This window comes from Sus scrofa, chromosome 10 (assembly GCF_054392235.1).
Source record: "Sus scrofa isolate SSC_HxYL_T2T_F1_AM1 chromosome 10, Sscrofa_HxYL_maternal_Yorkshire_Landrace_v2.0, whole genome shotgun sequence".
Classification (NCBI taxonomy): Eukaryota; Metazoa; Chordata; class Mammalia; order Artiodactyla; family Suidae; genus Sus; species Sus scrofa.
Window position 1 is genome coordinate 48,467,427 of NC_139392.1, and position 15,036 is coordinate 48,482,462.

Consider the following 15,036-nt stretch of genomic DNA (forward strand, 5'->3'; position numbering starts at 1 on the left):
CCTGGGGATGAGGACTGTGTGAGGAGCAGAAGAGGCACTTCTGCCTGCTGGCTGGCCCCCTAAAAGCACATGGCATGGCAACTCCTGTCTGGGATTTTTTCTGCCCTCTCCCTGTTCTGCCTCCTTTCCAATTCTGATGCACTGTTCTTTGTCTACACCATCATTGGCAGGGGTCTGGCAAGCTGGGGTAGGCATTTTCTGGTGTTGCATATGGGGCCCTTGTCTCCAACTGCAAAGGTCTCTCCAGGAAGAGACCTTGCTTTTCTACATCCCATGAGTTCTGGAGGGTGGCTGGAAGGCATCAGTGGTTCCAGATTTCCCCTCAGCTTGTGTATTCAGCTCTTAGAAGTTGCAAAACCAGTCAGGCTGCTGACCTATACTTTCTTTGCCTCACCATGAGGCTTCAGAGCCAGGCCAGCGGAGTGTTTTCACTCAGGCCTGGCATCTCCCTGCCGCTGGCCCCTGGGATTCAGTTCCTGGCAGGTGGCATGTGAATTTACATCCACAAAGATGACTGTGGGATGTTTGCAAAGCTGGCACTTGGGGAGTGGGGGTGGGGCAAAGAAACAGATTATTTTGTGAACATGGAGCCCAGATGAAGCTGGAGATGGAGTTCCTGAAGCTGGTTGCAGTGAGCCTGATGTGTGGGGTTAATGATTTCCCAAACATGGGGTGAATGTTCTTGGTTTCCAAGAGTTCAGAGGCTTCCCTGCTTTCCTGTCACCAAAAGCTAAATGGATGGGGTGGGGAGTGACAACTGTGGAGCCAGGAAGTTCCTTTGGCAATATTATAAGGCAGAGAGGCTGGTTTCTGATAGCAGGGGGCTGTCTACCTCCAAAAGGACTGGGGGACAGAGGCAGGATGGGGGGCCAGGGCAGCCACTGGGAAGGTGTTTATTACCCAGGAGAGAAGTTTCCACACTTCTCCTTTCTAATCTGGGTGCCTGCACTTCATTGTCTAATTGCTCTGGCTAGAATCCTTTGTAAAGTGTTTTTTGTTTATTTTTGTTTCTGTTTAATAGCTGCATCTATGACATATGGAAGTTCCCAGGCCAAGGACTGAATCCAAGCCTCAACTGTGACCTAAGCTGAAGCTGCAGCAATGCTGGACCTTTTAACCTAGTATGCTGGGCTTGTGATTGAACCCTCGCATCCACAGTGACCTGAGCTGCTGCAGTCAGGTTCTTAACCCACTGCACCACAGCACAGCAGGAAGTCTGTGTACAATGTTGAATAGAAATGGTGAGAAAATGCATCCATATCTGGTTCTTAGTATCTGGGGAAGCCTCCAGCCTTTCACCCTTAGGGAGGATGTTAGCTGTGGGTTTCTTATGGATGCCCTTTATTAGGTTGATGATATTCAAGTCTAGTCTTTGTTGACTGTGCTTGTTTGTTTTTTGATTTGATTTGGTTTTGGTTTTGGGGCCACGCCCACAGCATGCAGATTTCCTAGGTCAGGGATTGAAACCATGCCACATCTGCAACCCGAGCCACAGCAGTGATAATGTCAGGTCCTTAACCTCCTGAGCAGCTGGAGAACTCTTATTAAGAGGTTTTTATCATGAAGCGCCTTTGGATATTGTCAAATGATTTTTCAGCTTCCACTGAGATAATCTGCTGCTTTTTTGTCCTTTATTCTGTTAAGAAGATATCTTACATTAATTGATTTTTCCATGTTAACCCAATTTTGCATTCTTGTGATAAGTCCCATTTAGTCATGGTTTATAACCCTTTTTATATGCTTCTGGATTCTGTTTTCTGATATTTTGCTGAGCTCTTTGTGTGTATGTGCATAAGAGTTAGGGGTCTGTAGTTTTTTTGGGATGGTATTGCAGTAATGCAAGCCTCATGAAAATATTAGGAAGTATTCTCTATTTTGGGGGGAAAGTTTGTGATGAATTAATATAAATTCTTTTTTAGGTTGAAGTATTGTTGATTTATAGTGCTACGTTAGATTCAGGTGTACCACAACATGATTCTCTACACACACACACACACACACACACGCACACATTCTTTTTCATATTATTTTCCATTATGGTCTATCATAGGCTATTGATAGTTCCCTGTGCTATACAGTAGGACTTTGTTGTTTATCCATCCTGTATACAATAGTTTGCATCTCCTAACACTGAAATCCCACTTTATCACATGTCCTCCCCCCTCCCCCTTGGCAACCACAAATCTGTTCTCTATGTCTGAGACCACTTCAGTTTCAGGCAGGTTCACTTGTGTCATATTTTAGATTCCAGTAGTGTAGAAGTGATATTATATAGCATTTGTCTTTCTCATTCTGACATCACTTAGTATGATCATCTCTCGGTCCATCCATGTGGCTTCAAATGGCAGTACTTCATTCTTTTCATGGCTGAGTAATGTTCCACAGTATATATGGACCATATCTTCTTTATTCATTCTTCTACTAATGGCTGTTTAGTTTGTTTGCATGTCTTGGCTTTTGTGAATAGTGTTGCTGTGAATATTGGGGTGCATGTATCTTTTCGAGACAATAAGTCTTCTTTCAGTGTTTGGTAGACTTTACTAGTGTGACTATTTGGGCCTGAGCTTCTTTTTGTGTGAAGTTCTTTTTTTTTTTTTTTTGTCTTTTGTCTTTTGAAGGCCTCACTCACAGCATATGGAGGTTCCCAGGCTAGGGGTCTAATTGGAGCTGCAGCTGCCAGTCTATGCCACAGTCACAGCGACACAGAATCCAAGCTATGTCTGCGACCTACACCACAGCTCATGGCAATGCCAGATCCTTAACCCACTGAGCAAAGCCAGGGATCAAACCCATAACCTCATGGTTCCTAGTAGGATTTGTTTCTGCTGTGCCATGATGGGAACTCCGTGAAGTTCTGAATTTGTTAACTCACTTGTCTCCTTGCTATGAACATGTCTGATCTTCTGTTTCTTCTTGAGTCACACAAGTTGGTTTTCATCTCACTGAAATCTGTCCATTTTCCTAAACCTTCTAATTAATTGTCACACAATTGTTCATAGCATTCCTTTGTATTCCTGTGAGGCTGGTAGCAGCACCCTCTCTCCATTTCTGGGTTTGATGATTTTAGTATTTCCCCCCCACCTCCAATCCTTCTAGTTAAGAGGTTTTTTTTTTTTTTAATTGACCTTCAAAGGACAAATTTTGGGTCTCATTGATTTTTCTTTATTTTTTTTATATTCTTTTTAATGAATTTTCACCCTCAGTTTCTTAGTTCCTTCCTTATGCTCACTTGGTTTTGATTCTAGCCAGAGGAGACACAATAAGAGCAATAATGAAGAGGCATCTGTGTGGTCCAGGAAGAAAGGAGAGCTGGGTTAGTGGTCTGGGAATGAGGGGTGGGTATGGTTTTACATAGGTGGTCAGGGTGGACCCCCTGAGAAGGTGGAACTTGAGTAAAGACATGAAGGAGGGGAGGGAAGTCATAAATGATAAGTGAAGTATGTAATGGAAGTTGATGTGACAACAGTTTTTGCACTTACCATTTTAAAAGTTGTGCTCAGGTGTATGTACCATACAGTTTATTGCATTAATCATTTTAAGTGCACAGCTCAGTCAGCTTAATTTCCTTCACCTTGTTGGGAAGCCACCACCTCCATCCACTTCCAGAACTTTTTCATCTTCCCAAACTTATGGTCTGTCCCCATTCAACACTCACTGCCCCACCCCCTGGGCCCTACCATCTGCTTCCTGTTTCAATGAATATGACTCCTCTACGGACCTCATGTGAGTGGGAACTTATAGGATTTGTGTTTTTGTGTCTGGATTATTTCACTGAGCTAATGTCCTTGAGGTTCATCCATGTTGTAACCAGTGTCATAATTTCCTTCTTGGAGTTCCTGTTGTGGCTCATCAGGTTAAGAACCTGACATAGTATCCACGAGGATTCAGGTTCAATCCCTGGCCTCACGCACTGGGTTGAGGATTTGGCATTGTTGCAAGCTGCAGTGTAGGTTACAGATGCAGCTCAGATTCAGTATTTCTGTGGCTGTGGTGTAGGCCTGCAGCTGCATCTCCCAATAGACTCCTAACCCCTAGCCAGGGAACTTGTTTTTTCTTTTTTAAGTCAGGCGTGGCTTTAAAAAAAGACAAAGACAAAGAAAAAAGAGAGACAGAATTTTCTTCTTTTTAAGGCTAAATAATCTTCCATTGTATATGGATGGACCATATTTGTTGTTCTGTTGCTTCTGACTTTTGGCTGTTGTGGCTAATGCTGCCATGAATGTGGGTATTCAGTTGCCTCATGTCAGAAAGCATTTTGGGGGGCATGTTTGATGTAAGTTTGAGAAAGATAGATTGATTTATTTATACTAAAGTAAATATTAAAATTTAGTTGATTTATAATGGGCCAATTTTTGCTATACAGCAAAATGACTCAGTTTTATATATATATTCTTTTCTATACTCTTTTCCATCAGAGTCTATCCCAGGAAATTGGCTATATTTGCCTGTGCTATGTAGTAGGAACTTATTGTCTACTCATTGTAAATGTAATAGTTTGCATCTCTTAACCTCAAATTTCCCATCCATTCCTTCTCCAGCCCCCTCCTCCTTGGCAACCACAAGTCTGTTCTCTATGTCTGAGAGTCTTTCTGTTTTGCATATTGGTTCATTTGTGCCATATTTTAGATTCCACGTAGAAGTGGTATCACATGGTATTTGTCTTTCTCTTTCTGACGTGCTTCGCTTTGTATGAGAATTATTAGTTGCATCCATATTGCTTCAAATGGCATTGTTTTGTTCTTTTTATGGCTGAGTGGTATTCCAGAAAGCATGTTTTAAAGCAGTGACCAGCCCAAGGCCCATCTGGTCCTGGGATCCCAAAGCCGAGATTGTCCTGCCCACTCAGGCTGCTTTGTTATGGAAAGAGGCCCACCGGTCTCTTGAATCTCTCCACTAAGCAGGGGTGACCCCATATGTTGGAGACACAACTTGTCCCATGTCCAGTGACCCCCATCCTCCAGGGAGGAAAGGCACTTCTGCTGGAGACCCTGGATCTCCCTTTTGTGGGTTTGGTCCAGGTCCAGGGCAGGAGTCATTTAGGACCCAGTCTCAGTGTGTGGGCAGGTTTACTGAGGCTTGTAGGTGCAGCTACCTGGTAATTAAAGCATTTAGGTGAGAGTGAATATAAGTAAAGTTATAGTAATATGAATGTATGTGTATGTGTGTCTGTTTCAAATGGAAAATAATCATGGGGCCAAACCAGGAATTTTCTAGGGTGGTGATGCTGGGCCTTAACCACACATTCCCAGGGGATGGTTTTAACAACCAAAGCCTCTGGGGACACATAGAACCAAGGCTTGCTTCTGAAATTCCCTCAGAAGCTATGGATACCAGCTGTTCCTCACTTTTGGAGGTCTCCGTCCCATCAGAGGATCTGATGAGTCTTTTGTGAAGAATGCACATCTGAACATGGGCCCACAGCCCTGCCTGCAATTTGTCAGCATCTTCCCCCTTCCCCCAACATGGTGGGCTGGGCAGACCCAAGAGCTATAATCCCAGAGGGTGTGTGTCCCTGTGTATGTCCCCTGGCAGAAGACAAGGGGCTGTGTTGAGGCAACCCAGTTAAGAGCCTGGTGACCAGAGCTTACCGCTGGTTTAAAATCCATGGACACATCTGACGGAGAGGGTCTCACTGATGCTGGCCTGTTGTCCTGTGGTCCAGTGGTCATTTTGCTCAAAGGTATTCTGTTGTGTGGCTTCATAGCTCTGCAGGCAGTCATGACCTTGCTGCCTTCACCTCTCCTTGGACAGAACAAGGGAGAAGTCAGAGAGAATGGAATTCACCAGAATAAACCTATCACCCTGCTGGTGTGTGAGATTTTTCCTGTCTCAAACTGTTGGAAATAAATTTGAGTGTTTGAATACAAATCATCCCTTTATTTTCTTTCTTTTCCCTTTTTTACTGTTGATGTTTTTATTAGATTACCAATTATCACCTGTTTGCCTAGGTAGCAAGCTGGTATTTGGGAAGCACAGGAGCCAAGCTACGTAATTTTGCTGTGGTTCCATAGCCATGGGTGTGAAAATAATGCAGTTTACCCATCAAAGGCACACAGGTTGGGATGTGGGGCAGGGCAGCTTGATGCCACTTTTTCTAAATATTTACACTTCTTTTCTATTTTATATTTATTCCTTTCACTTGAATGGCAGTTGTATATTTGCCTTCTAAGGGCTATTCTCCCTGGGTGATTTTTTTTTTAATTTGATTGCAGTCTGTTTGATTGACAGTGTTGTATTGGTTTCTGCTGTTCAGAGGAGTGATTCAGTTATACACACCTGTACATTCTTTTTCGCCCCTGGATGTTTTTAGAGGAAGAGGGTCAGCTAATAGGAGCTCTATCACAGTCACAAAATGGATCCAAAGTAATAATTAAACAAACACAGAGGCAACAGCCAGCCACTGTGAGGCTGGAATGAAGTTGAAGCCAGAGGGATCTTTCTCATGAGCATGGTTGTCTGCAGGGACATCTTCCAAAGTGGAGACCAGCAGTGGGGAGGAGGTTCTGCAAAGCTACTCAGCAGCATGTTAAGGAAAGAAAAGGCAGAAAGCTTGGCATTGATGCCCTTCCCCCACTGTGCTGGCAAAGACACCCCACAGTGCACGTGGCCTGCCAGCTGTTTTGCAGTCATTTGTTATGTTTCCTTCATGCATTCATGGAGTGATCACTTTGGGAGACACTGAGGTCCCCACACAGGCTTGGGGGGACATGGGCAGAAGTTGGACATGGGTCCCCTAGGTTGGGGGCAAGAGGCTTGCTGGACCCTCATGCTGTCGGGGCCCTTCTTCCCTGGTGGCAGCTCCCTCAGCCCTCATATCTGCAGCAACCATGGGAAATGACTCTGGATGTGGTCCTGTGGACACCCCCACTGCCCTGAGAGACCCTGAAGATTTGGCTGCTCCCTACCACCCAGCACAGTAATGCACAACACACAGCGCTAATCTGAAATGCCTTGTGGTGGCTTGGTAGGTCTAGTTGGGGTGGGGGGGCATTGGCAGACTCTCCCCTTTCTGGATCTTTCTTCCTTGTGGAATTTAGAGATAATCCTGAGGCTCCCCCCAACCCCCTTTCAAGACCCTTTGGGTAAGTGACTTGGGCTTCCTTAAGTTGAATCCCCATAGACAAGTGTGATACAGCCCAGGTGTGATGCAGACTTCAGGCCAGTATCACTCAGGCCACTGTCCCCTGCCTGCCCCTAGCTCTGACCTGAGAGGCAGCCCAGCCATCCTGGCATCCCTGTCAGCACCCTGGACAGGCCAATGGGGATATGGTGTTTCTTTTTTATTTTTAATTTTGCATTGAAGTATGGTTGATTTGCAGTGTTCCTTCAATTTCAGTTGTACGGCCAAGTGACCCATTCTTTTTTTTTCTTACTATTTTCCATCTTGTTCTATCCCACAAGATTGTGCTATACTATAGGACCTCACTGCTTATCCATTCTAAATGTAACAGTTTTCATCTACCAACCCCAAACTCCCTGTCCATCCCATTCATTCCCCCCTGCCCCCACCCAAGCAACCACAAGTCAAGTCTGCTTTCCATGGCCCGAGATGGTGTTTCTGTGGCATCTGTATCTGGCACCCCTTCTGCAGGACTGGCTCTGTGTGGTTTCCTGGTGGCCACCATCAGCAGCAAAATGGGAGAGAGAAGTAATTGGTGTGACACCCTGGCCTTTCTTCTGTGACTCAGATCAGGCTGGGGCTGGAGGCATCTCAGAAGGAGCCTGTGGCCCAGACCCCCGTAGGGGGTGGCTGGTGGGAACCAGGTGCCCGGTGTGTGTGAGTGAAGAACACCTACCTCAGGAGTCACAGCAGCTCCTCACTTGGCTTCTCACTCACAGAACAAGTCCCTTGAGAGCTTATCCACGGGGAACACAGGACCCTGCCCAGCACTGTCTCTCTTGACCCAGGGGGTTGGCAGCTGTTCTCTGCAGCACAGATGGGAAGTATATGGGATCCTGTTGCCTGCCTGGGGGTTGTCCCTGCAGTAAAGCCACCTGGGGACAGGGCACGTGCTCACAGCCAAGGCACTTGCCCTGTTCCTTGGTTACTGTGGGTGCAATGGAATCCAGACTTCCTTTGTGTGGTTTTTGACTATTGTTTATGGATTGACATTTTTTACTGTTATAAAGGAAACTCATGTTCTGGTAGATTAATCCAGATGTCAGTTTCCCCACCCTGGCCTGTAACTCAGCACCTTAGAACTATAGCCACTTATGGGACTGGATGTTTGAGGGCCCCCAACCCACCCTTGTGTTCAGGGATTCTCTCAAAGAGCTCACAGAAGTCTGAGAAGCTGCTGTGGGTTACACTTCCTTACAGTTAAGGATCCCAATGAAAATCAGCTGATCTGGAATCTAATGGGCCAGGGTCTAGGAGGAACCAGGCACCAACTCCCCCTGTCCAAGGCGAGACCTGCAAACATCACCTTGTTCCCCAGAAGCCTGTATGACAGCACAGCTGAGCTACAGCCAGTTCAGGATGCTCCCCAGGGGTTTTACCAGGATTCTGTCATATAAGCCTGGCTGCCCACCTGCATGGCTGACCTTAGCCTCTAGCCTCACTGGGGGGCCCAGCCCCAGGCCCCCCCACCGTAAATCATGATGTTACGCATACAGTCTGGTGTCACTCAAGACCTCAGGTAAATAGAAACACCCCCCTGGGGAGGTCATTCCAAAGGCTCAGAGCTGACCTCCTAGGACCAGGCAAGTGTGTGGACAACTCAGGCCTGTTGCAGTCACCTGTCTCTGTACAGCACATTCAGAGCATGGGCTCTGGCTCCAAGATCAACTCTTGGTTCTGCTGTGAATCAGTGCTCTGATTTAGGTGGTTTCTGTCTCTCTCTTTTTGTCTCTGTTTCTTACTGGTAAAGTAGGGCTGATCTTGGGAGGGGCCCAGCTGAGTGAGCCATTAACTAAGGCCCAGCCCAAGGCCTTGGTGAAGGTCAGCTCTCCCAAGCAGCTGGAGTATCCTTCCCAACCCTGCCATGTGTTGTGTCCCCTCTCCCTCCTTGTGTTGTGTCAGCCATGTGGGAAGAGGAATCGCTGTGCCCCTGTGGCAGTCCTGTTGCCTCTGTCCTCATTCCATTTGTTCCTGAGTTCCTCCTGAGAAACTCAGAGAGACAGAGGGGCCCCACTGGAGCCCTACAGGTGACAAGGACCAGCTTTGAAAAACCATGGAGAAAATGCTGCACAATAAAACTGATTCATTCCCCTGAGAGCCCTGGGGGCCGGCCACCCCCAGGAAGAGGTTCATGGGCATGAGTGTGGGGTCTGGTTGTTCTGGACTAGGGACACAGCCATATGTCCTTCCTTTGGCCACTTATCTGAGGGCTGGGCTCCTTGTTGGGGAGGGTCCTACTGTCTCATCCTCTTCCTGACCTGCTTTCTGCAATGAAATGCTGCCACCACCACACTGCAGCCCCTACTGTCCTGCCAGATAGAGGGCTCTGGAACTAGGAGTGACCAGTGCACCTGGGCCTGTGACTTCTGGGATGACTGTCTGCGAGGGCCAGGAGGCAGTTGGCAAGAACAGGGTGAACTTGATAGGGACACAGAGCAGAATATCAGAGGTGGCCTTGCTCATTAAACAGCAAAGGGATTAAGAGTAAACCCCCCCATGAGCTCACACCTTAGTGTGCAGGACATTCCCCATCACTGAGGTCTGGCCAGATTTGTCCTCTCATGTCCAGGGCCCCAGGGCCCGCACACAGGCCTGAAGCCACTTCCATGGGGCAGGAGGGAGGCACCTGAAAGGGCAGCCTGGCCTGGGGGCTGTGCTGGACATGGAATTGGGAGACATGATTCTAGCTCTGTCCCTGCCTGGCTGTGGCCAGGGTATAACAGTGGTATGGATTTTGGAATAATGGTTATGTGTGGAATTATCAGTGCTGAGCCCAGCAGGGTGAGCTTGCTATAGGGCTTTCATCCATGGAAGCCACAGCCATATCAGAGGTCCAGAACTACTTCTTCCCCAGAGGACTCTGTCTCCTCTGAGGAATTTCAAATTTCACACATGGATGTTTTGAACTGTGCCCCAGGAGGTGACAGGTGTCAGTCAGGATGGAGAAAAGCAGGATACTGGCCCCAGAAAGCTGTGGTGCCTCTCAACAGAATGATCCCTGTGAGCCCAGACTCTTGCATCTTCCCACTCAAGAACAGCATAATACTGACTTGAGATGCCTGGTTTTCTGTAATAAACCATAATCTTTCTAAAAGTTTGTTTTATTGAACAATAATTGATTCACAATCAGCTGTGCAGCAAAGTGATTCAGTTACACATATACTAAATGCATATACATATATATGTATACATTCTTTTTTATGTTTTTTTTTTTTTTTTTTTTTTTTGTCTTTTAGCTATTTCTTGGGCCGCTCCCGCGGCATATGGAGGTTCCCAGGCTAGGGGTCGAATAGGAGCTGTAGCCACCGGCCTACGCCAGAGCCACAGCAACTCGGGATCCGAGCCGCATCTGCAACCTACACCACAGCTCACGGCAACGCCGGATCGTTAACCCACTGAGCAAGGCCAGGGATCGAACCCGCAACCTCATGGTTCCTAGTCGGATTCGTTAACCACTGCGCCACGACGGGAACTCCTATGTTCTTTTCCATTACAGTTTATCATAGGATGTTGAATATACTTCTCTGTGCTATGGCGTAGGACCTTGCTGGTTATCCAGTCTATATATACTAGTTTGCCTCTGTTAATTCCAAACTCCCCATCCATCCCTCCTTTGGCACCCTCAAGTCCGTTTTCTGTGTCTGTGAGTCTTTCTGTTTTGAAAGTAAGTTCATTTGTGTCATATTTTAAATTCCACATGTAAGTGATATCATACGTTATTTGTCTTTCTCTTTCTGATTTATTTCACCTGGGGTGATAATCTCTAGTTCCATGCATGTTGCTGCAAATGGCATTAACTCATTCTTTTTCATGCCTGAGTAGTATTCCACTGTATGTATGTACCACCTCTTCTTTATCCATTCCTCTGTCTATGGACATTTAGGTTTTTTCCACATCTTAGCTCTTGTGAATAGTGCAGCAGTGACCATCGAGGTGCATGCATCTTTTTGAATCAGAGTTTTGTCCAGATATATGGCCAGGAGTGGGATTGCTGAATCATAGCTCTGTTTTTAGGTTTTTGAGGAGCCTACATACTGTTCTCCATAGTAACTAACTTACATCCCAACCCACAGTGTGGGAGGGTTCATTTTTTTCCCCACTCTCCCCAGCATTTGTGATTTGTAGACTTGTTAATGACCCCTGTGAGGTGGTACCTCATTGTAGTTTTGATTTGCATTGCTCTAATAATTAGCAATGTTGAAATTTTTTCAGAGGCCTTTTAGTCATCTGTCTTTGGAGGAATGTCTTTTTAGGTCTTGTGCACATTTTTGGTTTCTGTTTTGGACTTCTGCACATTTTTGGTTGGGTTGTTTGTTTTGTTCTTGAGTTGTATGAGGTGTTTGTATATTTCAGAAATTGACCCGTGTCAGTTGCATCATTCAGAAATATTGTATCCAAGTCCATAGATTGTTTTTTCCTTTGTTTATGGTTTCCTTTGGTTAGGTCATTTAATTGACAGTAATCTTGTGATGTTCCAGCTCCTGGGTCTTTGTTGCAAAGACTCCTCCCTGACTTCTTCATAACCACCCTCAGGGTGGCCTGAGAGGCTGCCTCTCAGCCTTAAGGCCTCCCAAGTCCCCCGAATTAAACATACATCTCAGCTTTTATATTGTGCTTTTTTTTTTAGGGCCACACCTCAGTATATGGAAATTCCCAGGCTATGGGTTAAATTGGAGCTACAGCTCCTGGCCTATGCCACAGCCACAGCAACATGAAATCTAAACCACATCTGAAACCTACACTTAAGCTTGCAGAAACATTGGACCGTTAATACACTGAGTGAGGCCAGGGATTGAATCTTCATCTTCATTAATACTAGTTTGGTCTTAACCCATTAAGCAACAATGGGATCTCCATAGATTGAGCTTTTTTTTTTTTTTATGGTTGATAGCTGGACTGAGAGCTTGGTCCTAGCTTTCTGAATCACAAAAAGTAAGCTGTGGATGGGATCAGGATGGGGTTGGGATGCAGTCCAGGGCTAGCAAGGGTTAAAAGCTGATAGGGAGAGGGTGGAGAGTTCCAGACAAGGTCCTAAGTAAGACGGAACCCATTTCCCGTGCTCTTTCTCAGAGGCTTCTCCTAATGAGACCTGTGACTCCTCTGACTCCTTAGCAGGTGTCTGCTAGTTGCTGGCTCCCTCTGCTTGGTGAGACCCTAACAGGATCCTGGGTATTGTGTAGGCAGCCCCAGGGTCCTCTCCACAAATCTTATCTGCAGAATTCATAGCACAGAAAAGCCAGAATGCACACTCACATCTCCCTCATGGAGGCTTCAGGGTGATGCTGATATGGCTGCTGCTGGGGCTGGTGTCTGGTTGGCCAGAACTCCCTGGGTATCATTCCAATTATATGGCAGCTGCAGCTAGGATTCCACCCATATCCTGGTAACTTCCATCTGCTGTAGGTGTGGCCCTAAAAAGACCAAAAAAAAAAAATGCTTTTGGGGGATGGAGACCAAGTCTAAAGTGGACAAGGGTCCTGGCCTCGGATTTCCTGCCCAGTTGAGCAGGTGGGGTTTTCCCAGATGGAGGGACAGAGGTGGTCCATGAACATGGCACTTCCCATGTGGGCCTCCAGCAGCCTGATAAGGGAGGGTCATGGCCTGCAGCACAGCCCTTAGTTTTGGATCTGGACTTGTCCAGCTCTTTGCTCCAAAGGATGCAATGACTCAGAGGGTCATGTCACACTGTCCTGGAGAACATAGACTCAGGAAACTGTGAGTGAAAAATATCTCCTGCCACATCAGTAAACAAAGGATGCCGTGGCCATCAAGCCATCATATTATAGCAGCCCTGAGGGTGAGCCCTGAGGGAAGCCAGGATGGCAATGAAGGGGCTGCTCACCACCATACCCTCAGCCACTGCAGCCACCCTGACTGTGCACCCTGAGGGGACTCAGGATGGAGAAGAGCAGGGCACTGGCCCCAGAGAGCAGAGGTGCCCATCAAGGGAGTGATTTCAGTCAGCCCAGACTCTCGCCTCTTCCCATATAGAGAAAAGTGCTGAGTTCAATAACTTGTAATGTCTGTTTTTTTTTTTTTTAAATTAACAGTAATCTTTTCATGTTCCAGCTACCTGGTCTTGTTGCAAAACCCCCTAAGTATCCTGCTCCTCCCTTTCCTCAGTAACCTGTGCTACAGCTTTGGCATCTGTGACCTGTGCTCTAGCTGTGGCAATGCCCGATTCACACCAGACTGGGATCAAATCGGACACAGATCCAACTGGTTGTTAACCCGCTGTGCCACAGTGGGAATTCCTTGGTTTCTTTGTCACGTCAAGGCTTCTTGGAGTGAAGGAATCAGACCAGCACAGCAGTGTGACCCAGAGTCTCAGGCTGGGGTTGACCATCCACCAGGGGGCTGGGACCATGACTTGTGTTTTAGCCTGTACCTGGTGCTTTCTCTGGCCAGTCCTTCCTTATTTACAAGGCTGGGTCCTGCAGCCCAGCAGCCCAAGGCACTGCTTCCTTACAGAAACCTGGGGGATTCTTAAGGCTTCAAATCTGCAATTTTAGTTTTACAGTGAATTTCCTTAATTGCTTGGTGCTATTTTGAATTTCTTTGGCTCTCCTTAGACTTTTTAGTTACTTCCAGCTTGGCTCTGAGGACACATTATGCCCATTTCATCAGATCCTCCACCCCTTCCTGCAACTTCTTATAATTTTATGGGCCCAGGAGTCCTGTATCTCTCTCACTGGTCCTCACCTTGAAATCTGCCTCCCGCCCCTCCAGGTCCACCCTTTGGATTTAGCAATTAAGTCATGTTTACTGGCTTGATTCTGGTTATTCTTTTGAAATAAAATTTGAGTTTAAAAAAGGAAGAGATTCAGAGGCCAATGAGGGAGTAATGTTGGGGTTAGAGATGATGTGGGCTAAGATGACTCATGGGATAGTTGAAGGTAGAGGTGGGGGCAGCAGCAGACTTGGCTGCCCCTTTCCTGCACTCCCGCCAGGGGCTGAGTCAGGTCTCAGTACTGACCCCAGCACTGGGCCCTGACTCCAACAGGTGCCTGCCTGCCTTCCTCTTAGTTACATCTGAGGCCCAGCCACCTGCACACAGACCTGCAACCTTGATGGCCACCTGAAGAAAGCTTTTCCCTTCAGTTCTCTGGACACCACACTTCTGGTTCCCCCACCCTGGAGTTGGTGCAGATCCCTTTGCTTTTTTAAGACTTTGGGCTTCTCTTTGTGCTGTGATTTCCCTGTAATAAAATGATGATGCTCTTAGCAGTGATGTTGTGGGCTGAGCCATGTCCCCCCAAATTCAAGTGCTAGTATCCTAACCATCAGTACCTCAGAATGTGATTGTATTTGGATTTCAAAACCAATCTTCTGGTTACCATAGGGGAATCTGTGGAGGAGAGAGAGGGGATTGGGAGGATGGGACTAACATATATACACTACTGCATAGGTTAGATGATTCACAAGAACCTACTGTATAGCACATGGAAATCTACTCAGTAGACTGTAATAACCTGTATGGGAAAGCAGAATGGGTATATGTATCTGTATAACTGATTCACTTCACTGTACACCTGAAACTATAGTCCAATAAAGTTTTAAGGAAGAGAACCTCAAGTACTTTAACATCAAAATGTGAAAAAAATGGGAAAACACATACAGACACAAAGACTGTGGCTGTATTTGGAAGGAAGGCCTTTAAAGAGGTAAATTAAGGTAAAACAAGGTCATTAGGGTGGGCCCTGATCCAAAGTGACCTGTGTTCTTCTCAGAAGGGGAATTTGCACAGGGGGCGAAGGCCATGTGAACATGAAGTTGGCCATCCACCAGCCATGGGAGGCGCCTGAGTGGGTCCTTCCCTGGCAGGCAGATCACCCACAGAAACCACCCTCCCCACACTTTGACCATGGAGTTGCAGCCCCAAGCTGAGAAACAGTAAAGGTCTGTTGTCACCCCAC